A 17,375-nucleotide genomic window follows, 5' to 3' on the forward strand; every position below is an offset into this window, starting at 1 on the left:
TGTTTAGAATATTAATAAGTTTTAGTTTATCTTTTCCTATCTTTTAGTCAAGTAGTTTTGGAAACCAAATCTTGGAGATTTGGTTTAACCTTGTATAAATAGGGGTACGATGTTCATTGTATTTTGTATCTCTCAAGCACGATTACTTTGTCTTTCATATTATATATCATTCGTGTTCTCTCAATTTTGTTCATATAATTTGTATCTATTGTTTATTGAGAGTTTAGTGTTCATAATCAAGTTATTGTGAACTAATAGTAACTCACAAACCGGTGAGTCTTTTTAGAATATTGTGATGAAAAATTACAAATCACTGGTAGAAACGAAACGGGGAATGGATCAACTCACCGTAAAATGGAATAAGATCCAAAAAGATGTAAGGTTTTTTATTGGTTGCTACAAAAAGATTGAGGATGGTTGGGCGAGTGGTAACGGTGACTTGGACATTATGTTGAATGCCCGTAAGATGTTCAAGGAACAACAACGTAGAAACTTTAACTACGAGGAGGCGTGGCGTGTTTTAAAGGATACTCCAAAGTTTCTTGCTCTAGATGGTGTTATGAGCAACAAACGATCACACCCGATACATGTGGACGATTTATTCACTTTCGAACCGATCAACATAGCAGAAGATGGAGAATGTGCGTCTAATCCGAACCTTACCGGGTTTGAACATTTATTCCGAAATAACACCATTCGTCGTCCAGAAGGTCGTCATTCGGCTCGAAAGAGCCAACGAAGTTCGGGTTCGCCGAATGCTTCGTCCGGACGGTTCAGTGAGGATTCCATCAACAAAATTGTTGAATCCACTATAATTCAACAAAAGAGTTTTGAAACAATTGTAGAGGAGTCGAAGAAATGTACCGAGCTCGCAAAGAAACGCACTGAGATGGCGAATAAACGAGTGGAGCAAGAAATGCGCCTTAATGCGCTTAAGTTTCTCGCAACACCAATACCGGACAACATACCACTCGAAGAACGGGAATTTCTCTTGAACGCGAGGGAGGAACTTAAAATGGAATATGCTCCACAATTCCAACGACGACCGTCACAACCCGATAACTAGTAGTTTACTTTGTATTGTTAAATAATTTATAGAGTGTAATGTTTTAATTTTATGTAATTTTTTAATATTAATTAATGTTATATTTTAAATTTTAAATTGATGTAATGTTTTTATTTTTAATTGATATAATGTTTATATTTTTTTAAAAGTTATTTTTAATAAATAATGATGGGTCCCAGTTTTTCTGGAAAAGTATGTAATGGTTGGAAGCATTCAGTCTTTTTCAGTCCTTTTAAAGTAGTGCTGAGGTGGCGCTGAGGTGGCAGTCAGTCTTTTTAAAGAAGGATATCATGGTTGGGAGTGGTCTTAGAAGGCTTTGAAGCATCTTTTGTCTTGCGTGTGAGTCAGGTTCTCTTTTGACTTTTTGTAGAAATTGTTTAAAGTGAAGATTTGTTGATCACCTTGTGAATTTCTTCTTTTTGGAAACTCTCACAATCTTCAATCTTTGAAGTCTTTGTGTTGTTTTGTTGAATAGTTGTTGTGTTGTTAATATTTGAAAACTTCTTTTGGAAGTTATCTTGATTTTGAGAGGCACTTGTTTTGTTGCAATCGAATCTTCTTCTTATGGAGATTCTTTTGATGTTGAACATCTCTTGGTTATTTATTGTGCCTTGTCGTGAAATGATGTGAAGCAGTGTCATCTTGATTTGTTGATTTGTTAATTTGTTGATGAGAGAAAGCTTTTGTAAGAGGAAGCTTGGGTGGTGAGATCTTGTAAAGAAACACAGATTTACCAGAACATAAATGAATAAATCAACAAATATTAACCAGATTCAAACAATCTTCAATCATTCACACTTGATTACAGAATAATAAAGAAATCTCTCACAAAACGAATTACAAATCTTCTAAAACAGAATGTTTATGAAGATAAAGACAATACAGAATCAATCTCAATGCTAAATCAAGATGATTAACAATTGAGAGAATGAGGCAGTAAACCCTAGAATGAAAACGTTGAGAGAAAATAAGATACAGAATGTGTGATTAATCAATAAATAAAACGGGAAAGGGTTTATATATTTTCTGGAAGAAAATATTGCACTTTAGCCCCTTGACTTCTTTTCTTTAAACTTGAGCCCAAAAATAATCTTGATGCCATAACACAAGTTGTGTTTTTATCACTTCAGCCACATAAATTAAAACTGCAACAATAGAACAGCATCAACTTCCAAGGCTTGATCTGCACTCTTTACAGCAACATCCACTCAACAAAGCAACCATAAACAAGAACCTGCACATTCTCATCATAAAGAATAAGGACAAATAACAAACATTATAAGAAATTAGATTGAAGAATATAAATGATATTTATATTTTAACATCCCCCTCAATCTAATTTCTGAAACAAGTCAATAAGTTTAAGATTATCACAAATAAATTTGTGTGAACTAACACCCAACCCTTTTGTAAAAATATCTGCTAATTGTTTAGTAGACTCAATGTTAAAAATTTGAATTGCACCACTAGAACATTTATCTCTGACAACATGCAAATCTATTTCAAAATGTTTTGTCCTCTCATGAAAAACAGGGTTGGCTGCAATTTGAATGGCAGACTTATTATCACAGTACAGACTAACAGGAAGAAGATTATTAACATTTAAATCTGTTAAAACATTAATAATCCACAAATTTTCACAAGTAACAGCAGCCATAGCTCTGTATTCAGATTCTGCTGATGATCTGGACACAATAGCTTGTTGCTTACTTTTCCAAGAAACCAAAGAACCACAAAAGAAAACACAGAAACATGTAACAGATCTTCTAGATAGAAGACACTTACCCAGTCAGCATCTACATAAGCAGTTAAAGACATAGGTTCATTCTTGGAAATCAACACACCTTTACCTGGAGACCCTTTAAGATATCTCAAAATTCTGAAAGGTAAATTTAAATGAGACATTTGAGGAGCATGCATAAATCTACTTAAACATTGTACTGCAAAAGCAAAATATGGTCTAGTAGATGTCAGATAAAGAAGTTTTCCAACTAACTTTTGATATTGTGTGATATTTGACAAAAGTTTATCATGATCATTAGGTTCAGTGTTAAGCTTATGATTAAAATCCATTGGAGTAGACACTGGTTTACTACCTAAAAGACCAAATTCATTTATAAGTTCAATGCAATATATTCTTTGAGACAAACAAACACCTTGATCATTCTTTAACACTTCAATACCTAAAACATACTTCAACTCTCCTAAATCTTTAATAAGAAACTTTATTTTAAGATGTTTTTTAAATTTATCAATTTCACATTCATTATTACAGGTGATAATAATATCATCAACATAAACAAATAATGCAAGAAAGACACCATCCTTATTTTTAACAAACAAAGAATAGTCACTGATACTTTGAACAAAATCATTTTCTTTTAAAGCTAGAGTTAACTTTTCATTCCATTGCATTGAAGCTTGCTTTAAACCATATAAAGATTTTATTAATTTACAAACTTTAGTTTCATTTTTAGAATAGTAACCCTCAGGTAGTTCCATGTAAACCTCTTATACAAGTCTCCATATAAAAAAGCATTATTGACATCAAGTTGAAACAACTTCCAATTATTTTGAATAGCTAAAGTAATCAAACACCTAACATTAACCATTTTAGCAACAGGAGAAAAAGTCTCATCAAAATCAATAGCTTCTCTCTGACAATAACCTTTAGCCACTAACCTAGCCTTAAATCTTTCTATCTCTCCAGTAGACTTATATTTGATTTTATAAATCCATCTGAAACCAATGGGATTTCTCCCTTTAGGAAGATCAGTCAATATTCAAGTATTATTTCTAAGTAAGGCTTCCATTTCATCATTCATTGCACTAATCCACCTAGGATCTTGTGCAGCCTCATGATAGTGTTTAGGTTCAACACTTTTATTTAAACTAGATGTGAAACATAAATTATCTTTAGACATATATGAATAATTAACCACATTATGAAAACTATATTTCACTTTAGAGTTCATAACAAAATCATTAAACTTCTGGGGCAAAATAGAAGATCTTTCAGATCTTCTAAGAGAAATTGTATCAGCAGGAACATGTCTACTTGATGTAGAAGATTCAAAAATAGAATTTTCATTTTGAGAATTGCCCTCAGGGAATTGATGACTAATATCACCACTACCAGATGCATCATGAGTACCATCATCATCAACACTTGTATCACTTCTCAAAGGAGAATGATTTTGTGGAGATGATGTTGCAACATCATGAACACTGGGATTAAGAGATCTCTCTTCATCATTGGGACTTGAAGAACTTTGAGCATTAGAATTTTCAGGATAAAAAAGATCAAATAAATTTGTTTGATTTAAATCAGAATCAAAATTATTTTTGTTTTGTTTGTTTAAAAGTTTAAAAGGAAAAATATCTTCATAAAACCTAACATCTCTTGAGAAAAACATAACCTTACTGTCCAAGCTCCACAACTTATAACCTTTTTTCTCATTTGAATATCCCATAAAAACACATTTTTCAGATCTTTCAGAAAATTTATCAAGAACATTTAAAATTTTTACAAAACATAAACACCTAAAGCTCTTAAAATGGGAGAAATTTGGTTCAACACCAAAAAGTTTTTCATAAGGAGACATTCCTGCTAACACCTTGGTGGGTAATCTGTTAATAATATAAGTAGCAGTTAGAATACATTCAACCCACATATATAAAGGTATCCCACCCTGAAACATAAGGGATCTAGCAACATTTAAAAGATGCCTATGTTTCCTCTCAACAATTCCATTTTGTTGAGGTGTGTATGCACTTGAAGTTTGATGAACAATACCATTTTCAGAACACAAAATATGCATTTGATTATTCACAAACTCTGTTCCATTATCATTTCTGAAAACTTTAACAACTTTATTAAACTGAGTTTTTAACATATTTGTGAAAATTTTAATTTGTTCTATGACTTGATCTTTGGTTTTAATCATGTACACCCAAACAGCCCTGCTGTAATCATCTACAACAGTAAGGAAAAACCTATAGCCATCTTTACTTGTAACTCTATAAGGACCCTAAAGATCTAAATGAATAATATCACCAACATTTTGACTTTTATGTTCACTTAGTGGAAAAGGTTCTCTTATTTTCTTTGCCTTATGGCATGTTTAACATGGAAGATCATCTACAACATTTCCTATATTTAATTTATTTTTCAAAACATGTAAAACATGATCAGAAGGATGTCCTAGTCTATTATGCCAAATAACAAAAGACTCATAAGAGAAAGCACTATTACAGCTAAACACATAATCACCTTTAGGTAAATCAAACAAATACATACCACCACTTTCACTACCAGTCCCTTTTATCATCTTTATACTGTAATCCTGTATATAGAATTTAGAGTTATCAAAAACAACCTTAACCTTATTATCCTTAGCAAGTCTACTAACAGATAAAAGACTAACACAATATCCTGGAACAACAAGAACATCATACAATGTTACAGAATCTGTTAAGTTTAAATTTCCAACTTTATTAATTCAAGCTTCAGTTCCATTAGGAGGACAAACTTTTAAATTTAGACTAGAAATATCAACAATATCATGTAAACCTTTTTCAGAAACAGTCATATGATGATTAGCTCCAGAATCAATAATCCAACCTTGACTGGAATTAACATCACTATTGAAATTAAAAAATCTTTTAAAATTTTTGTTAAAAAACACATTATAATTATAAAACCTACCAGCCATACATGACTCCACCTCAGGTTGACCAGTGGTATTATAATCACTTAACAAACTCATTAAATTGACCATTTGATCATTTGTAAGACTGAAAGGAGCAGAACCAGAAGAACTAGGTGTAGAAGCAGATTTGTCTGAAATAGAATTATTTGAAGAAAAATTTCTGGAAGAACCAGAATTAGTACTAGAATTAGAATTAGAGGGTCTTTTAAATCCAGGAGGATATCCAACAATTTCAAAGCATCAATCAATAGTATGTCCAATCTTATTACACTTAGTACATTTTAGATTAGGATTGGGACCTCTATTTGGTTGATTATTGAATCTGTTGTTGTAATTACTAAATCTAGTGTTGCTATTGTTGTTGTTATTATAATTCTTTCCAGTTTGAGCAACAAAGGCAGACACATTTCCTTTACCAGATTCTTTAATAGGACATCCCCTAAGAGACTCTTCTCTAGATATAATGGCATACGCCCCTTTAACATCAGGAACAGGTTCTCTATATAGAATATTACTTCTAGTAGACATATAAGCATCATCAAGACCCATTAGAAACTGCACAAGTTTTTTGCATTTTATTATGTTGAGAAAATTCAGCAGTAGCATCACAAGTACATTTAGGTAATTTAACTAATGTATCATATTGTTTCCATAATGTGTAAGACCCAAATATTTAGTGTACATAATGTATTTATGGTGTACGATGCGTGTATGAAGTGTACGATGCGTGTACGTGTTGCTTGCTCGAACGTCGAAGAAAACTGGACGTTGTTTGGAGTTACAAGGTGTGTACGTACCTTTTCGACCCCAAATAAAGTTTGAGTTGATGTTTCAAAGCCTTACCATTGGAAAGAATATCTTATTACATTTCTAACAATATTTGATTCATCGAAAACGGAGCAACGATCAAAAAGTTATGGCCAAAACAAGTTACTGAAAACTGTTTTTTCTCAATTACCAGTACCTGTAGGGTTGAGCGGCGCTCCACCCTTTGGAGCGGCGCTCCGATTGCGTCTGATGCGTTTTTCAGCATTTTTAAAGAGTTTAAATGAGGGGTATTATGGTCCTTTCGCATATGGACAGTTTGGGGACCTCAAAACTGATCCAAAACCTTATCCTAACTCATTTTCTCCTATTTTCTTCATTCTCACACACATCAAACCCTAGAGAGAGAGTGAGTGGTTCTAGAGAGGGAATTGGAGGTTTGGGGAAGAAAAAGTGTGATTCGGGCCGGGTCTCAAGAGTTAAAGTTGTTCACCTCGTTCACGGCTACGTTGGGGTAGTGTTGGTAAGTTCTAACTCCGAATTTCTTTGCTTATGATTCTTGTTTGAGTTAGGGTTGTGCTAGTTAGGGTTATAAACCCCACTTATTGTGAAATTTGAGGGTTTTGTGTGATGACCCGGAAATTTCCGATCAAATTTAAACTTTAATCTTTATATATTTCCGACACGATAAGCAAAAGTTGTTAAGTTAAATCTCAAGAATTTTAAATTGTGTTCATACATTCATTTAACCTCGACTAAATTCCAACGATTCACAAACCATTAAATGAACATATATGATTATGTATGCATATGTGTATATATTATAACTTGAAAATGTCAACAATGTATTTAAACGTATAATGCTTTACATGAACGCATTTGTTTCAATATGTTTATCAATAAAATTAGAAGATAATATCAAATGATTGAGTTATCAGATACATTGTATGATTACGAGTCTCCGTTGAGAGGTCCACTTTGATTTAAGAAATCTTTCCTTTAACGGTATTCGGAATAAATGGTAAAGTGATTTACAAGTAAGAACAAAAGTGTCAATTAACGGTAACTGGACAAAAGTTAGTGGAAATTCCTGATTAGTTTTCAAAGAATGCTTTACAATAATTTCCTCGTGACTCTTGATAAGTTAAATATAATAATTTGAAGTAATAAAATACACATCAAGCAATTCGAATTAAGATTGTAAAATAATAAATAAAATAAATGAGTTACTATTAATATGAATATATATAAATATATATAAATTATAATTACTTGTAATATATAAATATTAAATAAATGATATCACATAATATAATATTGTATATTATATTATATGTAATTACAAGTATAGTTGTTACATTATTACATCCAATACTAATAATATTATTAAAGCTTATAATATGAAAGTTAATACATCTGAGTTATTATATGTACTAATATTATTGTTATCATTGTTAACATTATTATTATTATTATAACTAGTAGTAAAGTTGCAATTTTAATTAATATTAGTAATATTATTAGATATAAATATTATATTGAACAATAAAAATAATTAATACTATCATTAATAATATTAGTATTATTATAATCTTTATTATTATTAATATTATTATTATAAATCTTATAAATATATTATTATCAATAATATTATTATTATTATATTATTAAGAGTATTATTATTATAGTTATAGTTGTATTTAAAAATTTATAAGGTTAATCATATTATATAGATAATATATGTACAAATATATATAAGAACAGATATATCCATTTATATATACTGATTCATATAAACAGATACGTATTTATAAATCAGTATCATATATAGATACATATTATAGAAAGAGATATAATTATATAAATACAAAATATATACAAATAATGATGTATATGGTTACATATCACTTTTAATCTGTGGATAATTTGTTTTCTTCCTTCTCAATTTCGTACCAATCAACTTCTAATCACAGACACGATCCAAAATTCAGTTACCAACCTCTTTCAGCTTTTTATTTTCTTTATTTTCTTTATGTACGAATGATGCTGGATTGTCAAGTTCAATTTGGCTATATATCAATCCTTCCACTTGATAATTGATATCATACAAATTCACATTATCATTACCCATCACAGGGCTCTTTAACAACTGCTATCAAATCGAAAATAATCAGAATAATTGAAGAACACCTGGTAAACTGCCCTGTTCGTGCACCATTACATTAAATACCTTGAATTTGAGTTCAAGATCAACATCCTTTATTGCGGTCTTTTCTTAAACCTTTCACTTAATCTATCTGCACATACTCAGCCTTCAACTCTTTTAAACGAGTATGAATTTTAGGAGTCAAAGTTTTATTTTCAAAAGTCAACGATTGTTTTCATCACTAAATTCGTTTTTTGTTTAATGTTTCTGTTAAAATTAATGATACAGAAAGGTTCTAATAAGGATTTTTAAACATTTTCATGTTGTAAGCTAGGGCTAAAACATTATAAAAATTAGAAAGTTAATTTGAGTTCAACGAACGTGTTCATCTTTCTATACAGCGTATTTCGTTTCTGTTTTGAAAGTTTTAAATAATCACTTAGTATTTCTGTTTCATTTACAAATCCTAAAAACCCAAACAATGTTTAATTGATATTGGTTTAATCCCTGAATCGATTTGATTTGGTCTCTGATCAAGTTAAATATTGAAGAAGATGAGGTTAATCAGAACCCAGGTTAAATAAATTATATCCCGAATTAAAATAGGAAAGCAGGAACATAGGGACGGTTAAGGTTGCTAGCGGGTGAGCGAGTGGTCTCGGGTTCGAGCCCGGTTTGGGTCTTCTTTTTTAGAAAGCTTTTGGAGGTAGTTTTCTAAACCAAATTATTATTACTATTATTATTATTATTATTATTATTATTATTATTATTATTATTATTATTATTATTATTATTATTATTATTATTATTATTATTAATATTAATATTATTATTATTATTATTATTATTATTATTATTATTATTATAATTATTATTATTATTATTATTATTATTATTATTATTATTATTATTATTATTATTATTAGTGTATCCCTGACTAGTGCTCGAGAAAATAGGATTATGCATGCTTGTACTTTTGATATTGCCCTTAGATAGGTTATGTTGAATCTTGAATTAGTTACACCTGCGGCTGAGATAAGATATAAGATATGCATGTCCTTGGAAAGCTAGCGAAAAATTAGGAACTTTTCCTTTAGATATCGAATGGTTTCGATGAACGGATTAGAAGTTATAGTCAATTGAAGTTTTGTAAAAATGATTATTATTATTATCGTCGTTATTATCGTCGTTCTAGTTTTTATCTAATTATTGTCATTATTATTATTATTATTATTATTATTATTATTATTATTATTATTATTATTATTATTATTATTATTATTATTATTATTATTATTATTATTATTATTATTTTTATTATTATTATTATTATCATTATCAATAAAAAGTATTATCATTAAAAATTGTTATTTTTATTATTATTACTAACGTTATTATCGTTAAAGTTATAATTAGTATTATTATTATTATTATTATTATTATTATTATTATTATTATTATCATTAAAATAATCATAATATTTATTATTATTAGTATTACTATAATTAAAACTAATATTAGTAACACTTAATTATTATGATTACTATTATTATCATTAAAACGAACGCGATATAAAAGTCGATTTAAAAATTATTAAGAAATTGATTAGGAAATAATGAGTAAGAGTATCATGATGAAATTAAAATATTGTAAGATATTGATTTAGATAAAATTAACATTTTTATTATTATTATTATTATTATTAAAAGTATCGTTAGCATTAAAACTATTATTTTAACAAAAATTATCATTTTAGTAGAAATGTCATTGTTATTATAAAATATCATTATTATTATTATTATTATTATTATCATTTCAAATAAAATTATTATTTTAAAGTTAATTTTAAAAAGTATCGTAAATATTAAAGTTATCGTTATCATATTATCATTTTAGTAAATTTAAATATTGATATTTTATTAATAAAATAATAATAATTATTATTACAAAATATACGAATTTTATTATAGATATTATGTTATCAAATAAATATGGGATGCAAACATATTTTACGACGTGTAATAAAATTATATTAATAATACCTATCATATAATCTTTATGATATTAAATAAACTCTATAAATTTTATTACTTAATATATATAAAAGTATATTTTATAATATAAAATTTTATTTATTAATAAATGAATTATATTATTTACTCTAATAAATCTTTTAAAAATATAAAATGACAATATTTAAACTATATAATAATCATGTATAAATTTTGAAAATCATTTTGAGTTAAATTGACTTTTGTTACCTTTGCATATTAGACTCGAGCATTAGGATTGTGGTACACTATGACTTGACTTAATTTGTTAGACAAATATTAACCCACATATAAATATATATAATTAATTTAGGTTCGTGAATCTGAGGCCAACCTTACACTTGTTCATAGATGTTATATGTATTTTTACTACAAAATACAGTATGGTGAGTTTCATTTGCCTTTTTACCCTTTACATTTTTGGGCTGAGAATACATGCGCAACTTTTATGAATATTTTACGAAATAGACACAAGTAATTAAACTAATGAACATTATATGGGTGAATGATCGAAGCCAGATATGCCCCTTTTAAACTTGGTAGCCTAAGAATTAAGGAACAGACCCCCTAATTGACGCGAATCCTAAAGATAGATCTATGGGCCCGACGAACCCCATCCGAACGTTCGGATGCTTTAGTACTTCGAAATTTATATCATATCCGATGAGAGTTCCGGAATGATGGGGATATTCTATATGCATCTTGTTAATGTTGGTTACCAGGTGTTCACCCTATAATTGAACCGTAATGCATGCATGCTGATTATGAGAAATGGAAAAAATATGAAATCTTGTGGTCTATTAAAATGATGGAAATGAATGATTATGATAAACTAATGAACTCACCAAACTTTTGGTTAACACTTTTAAGCATGTTTATTCTCAGGTTTGAAAGAAATCTTCCGCTGTGCATTAACTCATTTTAAGGATATTATTTGGAGTCAATCATGACATATTTCAAAAAACGTTGCATTCGATTCATTGAAGTTCATTAGAGATTATTATTAAGTAAATGACAGATTAGGTCATTTATAGTTTGGATATTATGAAGTGGTATGCACACCTGTCAACTTTTGATGAAATGAAAGTTTGTCTTTTAAAAATGAATGCAATGTTTATAAAAGTGTATCATATAGAGGTCAAGTACCTCGCGATGTAATCAACTATTGTAATTCGTTTGTAATCGATATGGACTTCGTCCAGATGGATTAGGACGGGTTGTGAAATTTTGGGTAAGATTCATGTAAGTAAACCCGAATTGGTGACTTAGGGTTTTGATTGATGAAATTGTGAGTTTAGACCTTGCATGTTTTGGTTAAATCTTAGAACACTTGTGTTGACTTGATTTTTGGGTGTAAATCCTAATTTAGGTCAAAATGGGTCAAATGGGTATTTTGGGACAAGTAAGCTTGATTCGGTGTCAAATTAAGTTTTAAGTCAAGTTTTGGTAAATCAAGTAGGTAAATACTTGATTGAGGTGTTAGTGGTTGTCTTGAAAATATAATCACTAACCGTTAGTGATTTTGGGGCGTTTTATGACTTTGGTCAAAATGGGTAATTTGAATTGGGTCAAAATTAAGGATGACACTAATTTGGATTAAATGGATGTTAAACGCTTTTGTTAAGTGTTAAATGATGTTTTTGGATGTAATTACTCGCGAGAAGTAATTTTGGGTTAAAATGATATTTTAAGATTTAATCAAACGTGGTCAACCGTGTTATGGGTCAATATTGCACATGTTGGGGTTTTGGTGTAATTGGCGTTTGAAATGATTAATACCTAAGTAGTAATTTAGTTTTAAGACCTAGGTTTGGTCTAATTGGTGTAAAGTATGATTTGGGTTAAATTGTACTTTGTTGTGTTGGTTTGAATTACCACCCGAAGTGGTAATTGGTTTGTGTCCATTAGGTGATTAAATGGGCGGGTTTTGGCGAGCAATGTGTGATCCCTTGGCTAAGGGATGTTTGTGTCGAGTTCTCTTTTAGAGAATGACTATTTATGTGTATATTGTGCCTATGTGTAATATAGGTGATTACTTGCTCGGATTTGAGGACGGAGATCATGTTGTACATGACTTGTGCGGGCATTCCAAGGTGAGTGGAATAATTATGCGTACGTGTATATGGCATATTTATTGGTGAATGTTATGGTATGAACCACGAGTCGGTAGTGCCATAGCATGTATGTGACGAGTATCAAGTGTGAACCACGAGCCGGTAGCACTAGAAAATAAAGTGTGAACCACGAGCCGGTAGCACTATAAAACGAGATGTGAACCACGAGCCGGAAGCATCAAGTGTGAACCACGAGCCGGTAGCACTATAAAACGAGATGTGAACCACGAGCCGGTAGCATCAAGTGTGAACCACGAGTCGGTAGCACTATAAAACGAGGCGTGAACCACGAGTCGGTAGCGTCGAAGTGTGAACCACGAGCTGGTAGCACTATAAAAGAGTGAGACTCAAATGTGTATGGTGTGAACCACGAGCCGGTAGCACCATAGCGTTATGGTTAACCATATTTTGTTGTTGGATATTGTTTAGCATGCTATATATATATATATATATATATATATATATATATATATATATATATATATATATATATATATATATATATATATACATATATATATATATATATATACATATACATATACATATACATATATTATGTTGTGTGCTAAGGTGGTGTTGTGATAGTGTACGAGTTTATTAGCATTATGAGTATGACGGCATGCTATTTGAGTTATATTTTTCGTATGAGGTATTTGGTGGTGCGATTGCAAATAGATGGGTTATATATGTGTATGTATAATTGTTGCACTCACTAAGCTTTGCTTACCCCTTTTCACAACCCGTCCTAATCCATTTGAACGAAGTCCATATCGATTACAAATGAATTACAATAGTTGATTACATCGCGAGGTACTTGACCTCTATATGATACACTTTTACAAATATTGCATTCGTTTTAAAAAGACAAACTTTCATTTCATCGAAAGTTAACAAGTATGCATACCATTTCATAATATCCAAACTATAAATGACCTAATCTATCATTTACTTAATAATAATCTCTAATGAACTTCAACGACTTGAATGCAACGTCTTTTGAAATATGTCATGCATGACTCCAAATAATATCTTTAAAATGAGCAAATGCACAGTGGAAGATTTTTTTAATACCTGAGAATAAACATGCTTTAAAGTGTCAACCAAAAGGTTGGTGAGTTCATTAGTTTATCGTAATCAATCATTTCCATTATTTAAATAGACCATAAGATTTCATTTATTCAATAATCATACACTCGCAAGTGTTTAAAAAATCATTCGTATGATGAACACATGGTAACCGACATTAACATAATGCATATAGAATATCCCCGGCATACTCGCAAGTATGCTATAATTTTATAGGCAATCGCAATCACCTTATTAAGATCGAAGCACTAAAGCATTCGAAAGTTCGAATGGGGTTTGTCAGGCCCATAGATCTATCTTTAGGATTTGCGTCAATTAGGGGTGCACTAATTCTCAAAATTATTGATGTTCCCTAATTCTTAGGTTACCAAGTTTAAAAGGGGCATATTCGATTTCGATCATTCAACCATAGAAAGTAGTTTCGATTACTTGTGTATATTTCGTAAAACATTTATAAAAGCTGCGCATGTATTCTCAGTCCTAAAAATATATATTGCAAAAGCATTTAAAAAGAGGGCAAATGAAACTCGCGATACGATATTTTGTAGTAAAAATATGCATACGACTGAACTGAACAATGCAAGGTTGGCCTCGGATTCACGAACCTATATCAGTTTTATATATATTAAAACATATAATTAACATGTAATAATAATCAAACTACTTTATATATATTACTGATTTAATTTAGTAATATATTCATTATATGTAAATATTTATGTAAATAATGTTATTATGATTGTAGTAATAATAATACCGTAATAATAATAATATTAATGATAATAGTAATGATAATAAAAATAATGTAAATAAAATTATATATAAAAATCATGTTAATGAAAATAATAATAATAATAATAATAATAATAATAAAACTACCTTAAAGTAACAAGTTCCAAAAAAAAAATGCCAATACTCAGGATTGAACCCGAGATCTCTTGCTAACCCACAAACTCCTATAACCACTCTTCCATGTCTGTTTATCTATTATATTCTATCTTTATATATATACATCCCGTATTTATCTATTTCCAAATCCTTATTCTTCACAAAAATCGACCCAAACTCATTACTCCTTAGGCTCCATTAAAACTTAGGTTGAAATCACTTGGGCCGAATATCTCAAATCCATTTATTTTGATTAGTTAGAGCCCATATGCCCATTCTGTAAAATTGAATCGATTTAGTGGAAATAAAGTGGGTTGGTTGGTGTTGTTTTGTTTTAGTTGCAATCGACCAAGAAAACTGGTAGCAGCAACAAAAATAAAACGTCATCCACAACACCGTATTGTTCATCACAGTATCATCTTCAAACTGCCTTTATCATAAACTCCATTATTCATATTGTTCCCATGATAGTCGATGAATAACACAATACATAAAGTGTGATTAAGAGAATTCGATTTCTTGAGGAGTTTTAAATGTTCACGGTCAAGACAAAGGTGGGTCCATCAACACACTCAACCCTTTAAAACTTATGTATAAAGTATAATGAAAACTTCTTTTGGATGGGTTTCTTTTTCTTTAAAATGTAATGACAGCTTGCACCTTTTGTTTGTGGGGAAACCATCTTACTTTAACTTTGTTTTGATACCTTTTATCTTCATATATAATCAAGATATATAGATAACGTATTTCCAGTATCATATCCTCATAAACATAGAAACAGAAAAACAAGCACTAGCAATGAATTGAACAATATTGATGGCGGTTTTTGTGGTGTTTGGTGATAGTTCTTGGTGTTTTGGGTTGGTTCGAAACAAAAACAAAAGTAAAGATAGAAGATGAATAGTTTAAGAAAGGTGATCATGGTTGATGGTTTGTCCGACACAATTGCAAACAGGAGGTGTACGATTTAGTTGGTTCGATGGTTGTAGGGTTGAAGAAAATGATGATAGGTGACGTAGATGGTGGCTGATCATGGTTGTTCTAGCTAGTGGTGGCCGTTGGTAGAAGTGTTGGTCTTTACTTGGTGTTTGAGATCAACATAAAACATGAAAAAAATTAATATAGCTTAACGGTAGCCGCTAACAAGGTGACGGTTTAGGTGTTAGAGATGGTTGTGGATGAGAGGCTCCCGTTTATAATAAAAAAAATGGGTTCGATGATGATGGTGGGTTTATGATGGTGCTTACGATGGTGGTTTGATGGTTAGCCGATGGTACATCAAAATAACTATAAAGAAAAGTGGTCTTGATTGTTCATGGTGAATTGGTGGAGGTTATGTGGGTTTCATAAGGGTGGCTCTCAAAAGGAAGCAGGAAGAAGGAGATGCATATGTGATATGTATGTATATGTATGTATAGAATAGATTAGCTAGTAAGGTAAAAATAATTATAATATATAATTAATATAATACTAATAATTCATATTATAGGAATCAAAATTATGGATTGCTAGTCAATCAAAAACAAACATGACAGATAAACCAAATAATATAAGCAATCAATTAAGCACAGTATGCACACAGTTTCTAATAATAATTTTACGTTCAAGCAGCCATTGAATTAGATTTTTGTACCCACAGTTTTCACGGACTGCAATATCGTACACCGTTGATAAATCAGTGGCGGATAAAAGTTTTCGAAAAAATCCCAAATTTTTATAGTAATTATCTTTATTTATTTTAGTCATTATGGTATAAAATTCGATTATAAATTATTAAACAAAAATTAACTCGTTGTCCACGCCCGATCCTGGGTAAAATATAAAAAGTATTGAAATTTATTAATTAGCTTCTAAATATATCATTAATAAGCCTAAAATTTATATAACTCATTTTCGGATCACCGTTTATTTTAAAATCACATAAGTTCTAATTTAACTTGCTTAATATCGATCGAATGACAATTGAGTGTTACTGTCGTTTGTTAAATGGATTCGAAGTCACAAAATATATATTTAATATACTTTATTTATATAGATGTGTTTTAAATAATAATTATCATAATATCATATTTTTATTTTATTTTACATAATTAATTTTAATAACAACAACATATAATATTTAAAATTATATTTTCAATTATTATTTATATACACATATTTATTTACAATTAATTGTTCGTGAATCGTCAGAAGCAGTCGAAGTTACATGAATGTATGAAAACAGTTCAAAAATTTTGAGACTCAACCTAACAGACTTCGCTTATTGTGTCAAAACTTATTAAATCGTATCGAGAGTTTGGTTTAAAATTAGTCGAAATTTTCCGGGTCACTACACCCCTCTCGTTGTTACTTTTTTTTATAGATTCACGTGGAGGTAGTGGCTCGGGTAAGCGTGAGAACTAATGGATTGCGTAGGTGGCTATAGAAGACGTGCTTTTGGATTGATTAGGATTGGGTAGTGTATCCCCGATCGCCATGCTCGGTCTATGTTTTGTATTAAACAAAAAAGGGTCGAAATGGTCACCTTGTCATAATTTGGGTCGA

The sequence above is a fragment of the Rutidosis leptorrhynchoides genome, chromosome 3 (genome assembly GCF_046630445.1).
Source record: "Rutidosis leptorrhynchoides isolate AG116_Rl617_1_P2 chromosome 3, CSIRO_AGI_Rlap_v1, whole genome shotgun sequence".
Lineage (NCBI taxonomy): Eukaryota > Viridiplantae > Streptophyta > Magnoliopsida > Asterales > Asteraceae > Rutidosis > Rutidosis leptorrhynchoides.